Here is a 10,495-nt window from a genome sequence, read left to right as displayed (position 1 = left end):
CATTAGCATTTCGTTATTACAACTATTACCGTCGGCATGGTCTCGGATCAGTTAAGATCCACCTAATCAAATCTCTTTTATTTTATATTTTTAACGAAATTTTTGTTACCATACTATAATCTCCTAATTTAGTCATTCAACCAAGTCAAATGGCGCAAATTACATCAATCAAATCCCGTGATTTCGGACCCGAGTCGCACCAACACGGAAAGTGAATGAGGACCGGATCTTTATTTTTTTTCCTTGAACGATTTCTTTCCAAACTCCTTGTGTCGGTGGAAAATTGTATAAATACGACCTTCCTTGCATCAATCGAACCATACCACTCTACATTCTCTCCTCGTAAACGCTCGGTTCGCTCCTGCAAAGCTTCGCCGGAGATCTTTTCTTCTCGCCGGAACTTCTAGCGACGGCCACCCGCAATTCTTCTGATTTCGGTCGCAACCCATAAGAAACCTCGTATGTTTTCTTTTTCTATGTTATATGATTCATACTAATCGAAACCCCATACAGTTTCACAAAGGATCGTCTGCTATAAGGAATTAGGACATGGTTTAGTACTGATTTGGGAATAGGAGTAACTTACAGTACATGTTTAAAGAAAATTCTAGTCAAATATTACCAAAACTTAACATATGGCTCGCTGATTGTTTATGTGGGTTGTTAACACAAGATCGGTGGGGCGACCCGACCCGTGATCGATCCGGGGGAACCACCCCTTTATACGTTGTTTTATTTCTCTTTATTTCGTTTGTTGTTTTTTTTTTTCTTTTTGTTCGTCTGTTCGAGTCCAACAAATTCAATCTTCATAGTAGCTGTTTAAATTGCTCCACCACCAAACTGTATGTTTTATTTTAATAAAACAAATAGGTTGACTTTCATAAAAACCATATATGACCAAATAATTTTGTCCAACTAAATTGAGGGTTAAAATTTTAAGTTTTGAATTAATATTTTAAATAAAACCAATCTGATCTTTTATTATTATTATTATTATTATTATTATTATTATTATTATTATTATTATTATTATTATTATTATTATTATTATTATTGCAGTTTGTTTATTTAGCAACATCTACGTTACTGTTTGTTAATCAACCAAGATTTGGTTATTTTATTAACTAAAATATCATGGTACATTTTTCTGTTAATTCTAGAACTCTTTTATTATTATTAAATTTGTTAATTAAACTTATATATTTCTATTAGAGTCGAGTATGTTTAAACGTCAATATTTATATTTAAACTTATTAAAACTAAACCAAATATCACTTGACAAACTTTCTTATTCTTTTTATTCAAATTCAAACACAAACAGATTGTATAGAATTTATTTATAGCAAAGTGCTCCAACAGTTATACACGTCTAACCTATAAATACAATTTATAGTAGGGCAAGATACTCGTGTTATGCATAATTATTTATGTACTACAATATATTTTTATTAATTCATTTAAAACATTTCAACTTAAAACCCATAATTCCCAAATCAGTGTAAAAGTCCTAATTCCCTATAGACTTAGCACGCCTTATAACCTAGTTTTAGTCATTACAATTTTAACCTTATTATATAATAATAATAATAATTATTATTATTATTATTATAATAGGGTAGCACTTTGGAATTTTCTCCCATCCTATTTTTGTAGCTTGTTGATTTCGCTTACACCCTAAGGTGAGTACATAGTTCCCTTTTTACCTCTTTTTGGGATGATACATATGATGAACTAAATTTTGCTTAAACGTTATACAATTCATTATTTTTTTTATGGCTTATGTAATCACTATTTGCTTTGTATGAAACTTGTTGGTTTACTTCAACGTGTGCATTCATTAATTTCGGCCAAACCGTCCGGTAGTATATTATAGCGCTATAGGTGTGATGACCCATCTCCACTTCCATTTGGATTTGCTTATTTAACACATTTTGCTTATTTTGCTTTTTGGGAAGTGGAGGATGATAGAATCCGTTAAACATGTCAGCTTAGGTTTGAATGTGCCACCCGTGACCCATACTCGTTAAATGCAATATGCTTAGTGTTCTACTTGTGCCATATTGAATTGTAAATAAAATACTTTTATCACATGCTTTACCTTAAAACCTATGTTACTCGCCGGCTTTTAGCTGACCCATGTTTTTCTCACATATGTTTCAGGTGGTAACAATTGATGATGATTTACAAGCTTTCTATCACTTAGGATCATGGAACTTTTTGCCTTAGTTAAACTTTAAAACGATCATTATGTCTTGTTTTGGACAAGTTGTTTGTTTGATTTGGTTGTTGAACATAAATTTTACTTAATATTATATTTGAACTTTAATTAGTGCCATGTGTCTTTGAGCATCCCATCATACGTGGCGCCCCAACGTTTCCGTCTTCGGTTGGGGTGTTACAGATTGGTATCAGAGCCATGGTTATAGGGAATTAGGTTATTAGATTGCTTTTGACCTAGACTATAACCCTCCTAGGACACCTACATGTGCCTTAATGTGTGATCTTCCTTATCCCTTTCTTTATCCCTATCCTCATCCTTGCCTTAGATTCTTAGTTCTCTATATTACACTTAATCATCATCTATCCTTAGATGATCTAAATTCTTAGGCTTTAAGCCTTAAATGTTTTCATAATCTCGTCAAAGTCTTGGGCTTGAATAACAATTAAGAACACGTGCAATCTGGAAGGGTGGACGCCTGTACTCCGAGTTTTCTGTCTAGGCAAGCACTTCGTATAAATTCCAATCTTCCGAGGAACCAGTTGTGCTTACCTTGGAACTCTTGGGGTGAGTGTCCACTTATAGGCTAAAGCATGTCTTCCCAAAATGTTATAAGAACCCAAATACTTTGATTAGTCGATGATTTCGTTTATTCGTTTATTTAAATGAGTAAATGATTTCAATCTTTCTGTTTATTTCTTCATGCTCTCATTGTTTTACATAAAGAGTTTTAAATTTCAAAACAATCTCTCTTATCCTTGTGAACTTATAGGTTTTCCCTTGTTCTTATAGGATGCCTCCTCGTCGCGATAACCAGAACAATGCACATAACCCCGAACTTGCTGCCATGATTGCCCAACAAATGGCTGCAATACTCCCAACACTTGTTGCCCAGCTCAATCAGGCCAACGCAGGCAACAACAACAACAACAACAACAACGTGAACGCACCTGCCCCTTGCTCATTCAAGCAGTTCAATTCTTGTAACCCCATCAAGTACTCTGGGTCTGAGGGAGCCACAGGACTCTTACAGTGGTTTGAAGGCATTGAAAGCACCTTCCGCCATTGTCAGTGTCCCAACAATCGCAAGGTGGAGTTTGCCTCAAGTGTCTTTCAGAAGAGGGCACTCACATGGTGGAATGGGGTCATGAGAGATCGTGGTGCGAATGTGGCTATGGCTTTAACTTGGGAGGAACTTAGAGATCTTATGCGGAGGGAATTCTGCCCACGAAATGAAATGAGGGCCCTTGAAACTGAATTTTATGAGCTCACTCAAGACAGTGGTGAAAATCGTGCTTATACCAACCGGTATGACGAATTGAGCCTTCTTTGCCCAACTATGGTTGAACCTTTAGATCGTGCCATCGAAAAATATATCGAGGGCCTGCCCGCACTAATCCAAGATGTTGTCACTGGTAGCAAGCCCGCTACAGTCAGGGAAGCAATTGAGCTAGCTGCGATCTTGACGGATTCTCATGTTAAGAAGGGAAATTTGTTTCGTAAGGGAGGGAGAAAGGAACCTGCTAAGGTTGCTACTGAAACTCCAAAGGACGTCAAAATTGGAGCTTCCTCCTCAAATAGTTCTAAAAAGCGAAAGGCTTCGAAGAATTATGCAGTTGTTGCTCCGACCCAAGTTAACCAAGTAGCCCCACAACCCAACAAAAGGCAATATGTTGGAGGTTCGCCTTTGTGCAACCGTTGCAGCTATCATCATCTGGCCCGTGTTCCTTGTAAGCAGTGCACTAGTTGTGGGCGGTTGGGTCATTTAGCTACCACTTGCCGCATTGTTCCTCCCCAGAACCAAGTTGTTGCTGCTCCTCCACCTGCCCAAAACGTTGCACCACCACGCTACCCTATTGGAACTTGCTTTAACTGCGGTGATCCTAACCATTTTAAACGCGAATGCCCCAAGCTTGCAAATGCTCAACCAGCCCGTGGGCGCGCGTTCAACATAAATGCTAATGAGGCGCGTGCTATTAATGATGTGGTGAACGGTACGTTCCTCGTTAACGACCATTATGCTTCTGTGTTATTTGATACTGGTGCTGATAAAAGTTTTGTATCCCTTAAGTTTGAACCTCTACTTGCTATGCCACGAACTAAACTAGGGAAGCCTTTTACAGTAGAAGTAGCTAATGGTAACCCTTTTGTGCTTGACTCTGTTATCTGTAATTGTAAACTCGAGCTCAACGATCACGTTTTCCCTATTGACCTCACGCCTATGCAACTTGGGAGCTTTGATATCATAGTAGGCATGGACTGGCTTGCCAAACATCATGCTGAAGTTGTGTGTTTCGATAAGTTTATTCGCATCCCTCTCCCATCTAGCGACATCTTAGAAATCTATGGGGAGAAGCCTTCTAATGGGCTTAAACTCATGACTTGTACTCAAGCCCATAAATATCTACGCAAGAAATATGTGGCTTTCTTGGCCCACGTTGTAGAAAAGAAGGACGTGAGTAAGAGTATTCAAGATATTCCTATTATTCGTGATTTTCCTGAAGTTTTCCCAGAAGATCTACCCGGCCTACCTCCCCCACGTCAAGTTGAGTTTCGCATTGACCTCGTTCCTGGTGCTAACCCTATTGCCAGGTCTCCTTATCGTCTTGCACCCTCTGAAATGCAAGAACTTGCCAGCCAACTTCAAGAACTTTCTGACAAGGGATTTATTCGTCCAAGTTTTTCTCCATGGGGAGCTCCTGTCTTATTTATCAAGAAAAAAGATGGGACTCTTCGTATGTGCATCGATTATCGTGAGTTGAATAAAATCACTATTAAGAATCGATATCCTTTGCCTCGTATTGATGATCTTTTCGACCAACTCCAAGGTGCTACTTGTTTCTCCAAGATTGATCTTCGTTCTGGTTACCATCAACTTCGTGTCCTTGAAGATGACATTCCCAAGACTGCTTTTCGTACTCGATATGGCCACTATGAGTTCACGGTCATGCCTTTTGGTTTGACCAATGCTCCTGCGGTTTTCATGGACCTTATGAATCGCGTTTGCAAGCCCTACTTGGACAAGTTCGTCATTGTTTTCATTGACGACATCTTAATCTATTCAAAAACTAAGGCAGATCATGAGAAACACCTTCATTTGATTATGGAACTTTTAAAGAAAGAACAATTGTATGCCAAATTCTCCAAGTGTGAATTTTGGCTTAAGGAAGTTCAATTTTTGGGTCACATAGTCAATGATAAGGGTATTCATGTGGACCCTTCCAAAATTGAAGCGGTGAAGAATTGGAATGTGCCCACTACTCCAACTGAAATCCGTTCTTTTCTTGGTTTAGCCGGTTATTATCGACGCTTTATCTCAAATTTCTCTAAGATTGCGGTTCCCCTCACCTCATTGACTCATAAGGGAAAGCCTTATGAATGGGGACCAAAACAAGAAGAAGCGTTCCAAATCCTTAAGCAGAAACTTTGTGATGCTCCTATCCTGACTCTACCAGATGGAAATGATGACTTTGTTGTTTATTGCGATGCTTCTAATCTTGGCCTTGGTTGTGTCCTTATGCAACGAGGCAAAGTTATAGCTTATGCTTCAAGGCAACTCAAAATCCATGAAAAGAATTACACAACTCATGATCTTGAGTTGGGTGCTGTCATTTTTGCTCTCAAGATTTGGAGACACTACCTTTATGGGACTAAATGTGTGATTTACACTGATCATAAGAGTCTTCAACACATTTTCAATCAGAAAGAACTAAACATGAGGCAACGACGTTGGGTCGAACTTCTAAATGACTACGACTGCGAGATTCGTTACCATCCTGGTAAAGCGAATGTTGTGGCCGACGCTCTTAGTCGTAAGGAACACGTCAAGCTTCATTGTGTTCGAATTCAAACTGATATTCAGGCTCGTATTCTCCAAGCCCAACAAAATTCCGTGACCCAAGGCAATATGCTTGATGAAATGCCTCATAGTCTTGAACTTCAACTTGAGACTAAAGAAGATGGGTTACTCTATTTCATGAATCGTTTGTGGGTTCCAAAACATGACGATCTTCGTATTTTCTTGATGAATGAGGCCCACAAGTCTCGTTACTCGGTCCATCCTGGTGCAGATAAAATGTACATGGATCTTAGAAATCTTTATTGGTGGCCTGGTATGAAGAGGGATGTTGCTCTTTATGTAGCCAAATGTCTTACATGCCTAAAGGTTAAAGCTGAACATCAACGCCCTTCTGGTTTGCTTGAACAACCAGAAATTCCAGTGTGGAAGTGGGTGAACATAGCCATGGATCTCGTCACGAAATTGCCACGCACTTCCAAAGGTCATGATAGCATTTGGGTAATCATTGACCGTTTGACAAAGTCTGCGCATTTCTTGCCTATTCATGAGGATTTTTCTGCTGCAACGCTTGCTAAGATCTACCTTGACGAGATCGTATCTCGTCATGGTGTGCCTTTGAACATTATTTCTGATCGTGATGGTCGTTTCACTTCTCGTTTTTGGAAGACCATGCAATCTGCTTTGGGAACCCAGCTTAACATTAGCACTGCTTATCATCCTCAAACTGATGGTCAATCTGAAAGGACCATCCAAACCCTTGAGGACATGCTTCGAGCTTGTGTTATCGACTTTGGTGGCAGTTGGGATTCTCATCTACCCTTGATTGAGTTCTCGTACAACAACAGTTACCATGCTAGTATCAACATGGCTCCTTTTGAAGCACTCTATGGTCGAAAATGTCGTTCTCCTATTTGTTGGAACGAGATTGGTGAAGCTCAAATCACTGGTCCTGAACTAATACAAGAGACGACAGATAAGATCTTGAAAATTCGTGATAACCTTCTTGTCGCTAGAAGTCGTCAAAAGAGCTACGCTGATAAACGACGCAAACCCCTGGAATTTCAAATTGGTGATCTTGTTCTTCTAAAGGTATCTCCTTGGAAGGGAGTCGTACGATTTGGAAAGAAGGGTAAACTAGCTCCTCGTTATGTGGGTCCTTTCAAAATCATCGAGAAGATTGGAAAGGTAGCCTACAAGCTTGATCTACCTCCTGAGCTTAGCAACATTCATCCTACATTTCATGTTTCTAATTTGAAGAAATGCCTTGCAGAGGAAAACCTCCATGTTCCCCTTGAAGATATTCGCATTGACGAAACAATGCATTTCGTCGAGAAACCAGTTGAAATCATGGATCGTGACGTGAAGAAGCTTAAGCGAAGCCGTATTCCAATCGTCAAGGTTCGTTGGGAGTCTAAACGTGGCCCAGAATTTACTTGGGAGCGCGAGGACCAAATGAAAGCCAAATATCCTTATCTTTTTGCTAAATAATCATCAACAATAATTTCGGGACGAAATTCTCAAAAGTAGGGGAGACTGTAACCACCATGAAAGCTCAGTTTTGTATTTCACGTTACAATTTTTATTTTCAATGTAGTCCCATTTTAATCGATGATACAAGTTGGTCATTTTATCCATAAATTTTTAGTTACGCATATTTATCATTCTTCGGATAATGAAAAATTGTATAAGTAAATTATATAGAAAGATTTAGACCCATATTGCTATGTAGGTTCCAAAAATAAAAAAAAAATTTAAAAAAAAAAACCTTGCATGAACTAGAGGGACTATTTGTGACATTATGGAAACATTCAAATTTGAAATTCATTAGCATTTCGTTATTACAACTATTACCGTCGGCATGGTCTCGGATCAGTTAAGATCCACCTAATCAAATCTCTTTTATTTTATATTTTTAACGAAATTTTTGTTACCATACTATAATCTCCTAATTTAGTCATTCAACCAAGTCAAATGGCGCAAATTACATCAATCAAATCCCGTGATTTCGGACCCGAGTCGCACCAACACGGAAAGTGAATGAGGACCGGATCTTTATTTTTTTTCCTTGAACGATTTATTTCCAAACTCCTTGTGTCGGTGGAAAATTGTATAAATACGACCTTCCTTGCATCAATCGAACCATACCACTCTACATTCTCTCCTCGTAAACGCTCGGTTCGCTCCTGCAAAGCTTCGCCGGAGATCTTTTCTTCTCGCCGGAACTTCTAGCGACGGCCACCCGCAATTCTTCTGATTTCGGTCGCAACCCATAAGAAACCTCGTATGTTTTCTTTTTCTATGTTATATGATTCATACTAATCGAAACCCCATACAGTTTCACAAAGGATCGTCTGCTATAAGGACTTAGGACATGGTTTAGTACTGATTTGGGAATAGGAGTAACTTACAGTACATGTTTAAAGAAAATTCTAGTCAAATATTACCAAAACTTAACATATGGCTCGCTGATTGTTTATGTGGGTTGTTAACACAAGATCGGTGGGGCGACCCGACCCGTGATCGATCCGGGGGAACCACCCCTTTATACGTTGTTTTATTTCTCTTTATTTCGTTTGTTGTTTTTTTTCTTTTTGTTCGTCTGTTCGAGTCCAACAAATTCAATCTTCATAGTAGCTGTTTAAATTGCTCCACCACCAAACTGTATGTTTTATTTTAATAAAACAAATAGGTTGACTTTCATAAAAACCATATATGACTAAATAATTTTGTCCAACTAAATTGAGGGTTAAAATTTTAAGTTTTGAATTAATATTTTAAATAAAACCAATCTGATCTTTTATTATTATTATTATTATTATTATTATTATTATTATTATTATTATTATTATTATTATTATTATTATTATTATTATTATTATTATTATTATTATTATTATTATTATTGCAGTTTGTTTATTTAGCAACATCTACGTTACTGTTTGTTAATCAACCAAGATTTGGTTATTTTATTAACTAAAATATCATGGTACATTTTTCTGTTAATTCTAGAACTCTTTTATTATTATTAAATTTGTTAATTAAACTTATATATTTCTATTAGAGTCGAGTATGTTTAAACGTCAATATTTATATTTAAACTTATTAAAACTAAACCAAATATCACTTGACAAACTTTCTTATTCTTTTTATTCAAATTCAAACACAAACAGATTGTATAGAATTTATTTATAGCAAAGTGCTCCAACAGTTATACACGTCTAACCTATAAATACAATTTATAGTAGGGCAAGATACTCGTGTTATGCATAATTATTTATGTACTACAATATATTTTTATTAATTCATTTAAAACATTTCAACTTAAAACCCATAATTCCCAAATCAGTGTAAAAGTCCTAATTCCCTATAGACTTAGCACGCCTTATAACCTAGTTTTAGTCATTACAATTTTAACCTTATTATATAATAATAATAATTATTATTATTATTATTATTATAATAGGGTAGCACTTTGGAATTTTCTCCCATCCTATTTTTGTAGCTTGTTGATTTCGCTTACACCCTAAGGTGAGTACATAGTTCCCTTTTTACCTCTTTTTGGGATGATACATATGATGAACTAAATTTTGCTTAAACGTTATACAATTCATTATTTTTTTTATGGCTTATGTGATCACTATTTGCTTTGTATGAAACTTGTTGGTTTACTTCAACGTGTGCATTCATTAATTTCGGCCAAACCGTCCGGTAGTATATTATAGCGCTATAGGTGTGACGACCCATCTCCACTTCCATTTGGATTTGCTTATTTAACACATTTTGCTTATTTTGCTTTTTGGGAAGTGGAGGATGATAGAATCCGTTAAACATGTCAGCTTAGGTTTGAATGTGCCACCCGTGACCCATACTCGTTAAATGCAATATGCTTAGTGTTCTACTTGTGCCATATTGAATTGTAAATAAAATACTTTTATCACATGCTTTACCTTAAAACCTATGTTACTCGCCGGCTTTTAGCTGACCCATGTTTTTCTCACATATGTTTCAGGTGGTAACAATTGATGATGATTTACAAGCTTTCTATCACTTAGGATCATGGAACTTTTTGCCTTAGTTAAACTTTAAAACGATCATTATGTCTTGTTTTGGACAAGTTGTTTGTTTGATTTGGTTGTTGAACATAAATTTGACTTAATATTATATTTGAACTTTAATTAGTGCCATGTGTCTTTGAGCATCCCATCATACGTGGCGCCCCAACGTTTCCGTCTTCGGTTGGGGTGTTACAAACCTGGCCATGCGGCCAAGGATTGAAGGAGCCTTTACCCTGCAAATCAGCGACGACAGAACCAGCAGCAAGCTCCACAGAATCAGTGTCAACAACAACAGTAGCAGCAGGGTAACAACAAAGGATGCTTTCAGTGTGGTGCAGAAGGCCACTTCAAAAGAGACTGCCCCCAGCTGAATCAGAAACAGAACAACAACAACAACAATCAGAGGAACGGAAACAATAATAG

General features: G+C 37.3%; 2 long non-coding RNA genes across 2 annotated transcripts; both read left to right on the top strand.

The window, feature by feature from the left end:
* Positions 1–222: 222 nt before the first annotated feature.
* On the top strand, positions 223–2,246 carry LOC110871183. The gene is made up of 3 exons (XR_002553541.2): positions 223–459; positions 1,615–1,679; positions 2,161–2,246. It is a non-coding gene; the product is annotated as an uncharacterized LOC110871183 (long non-coding RNA).
* A 5,905-nt stretch (positions 2,247–8,151) lies between these two features.
* LOC110871184 lies at positions 8,152–10,173 on the top strand. The gene is made up of 3 exons (XR_002553542.2): positions 8,152–8,298; positions 9,481–9,545; positions 10,027–10,173. It is a non-coding gene; the product is annotated as an uncharacterized LOC110871184 (long non-coding RNA).
* The last annotated feature ends 322 nt before the right edge of the window (positions 10,174–10,495 follow it).

Source organism: Helianthus annuus, chromosome 8 (assembly GCF_002127325.2).
Source record: "Helianthus annuus cultivar XRQ/B chromosome 8, HanXRQr2.0-SUNRISE, whole genome shotgun sequence".
NCBI classification, from domain to species: Eukaryota; Viridiplantae; Streptophyta; class Magnoliopsida; order Asterales; family Asteraceae; genus Helianthus; species Helianthus annuus.
The sequence above is the reverse complement of the archived record's forward strand: the minus strand, read 5'-3'. Positions and strand labels throughout refer to the sequence as shown.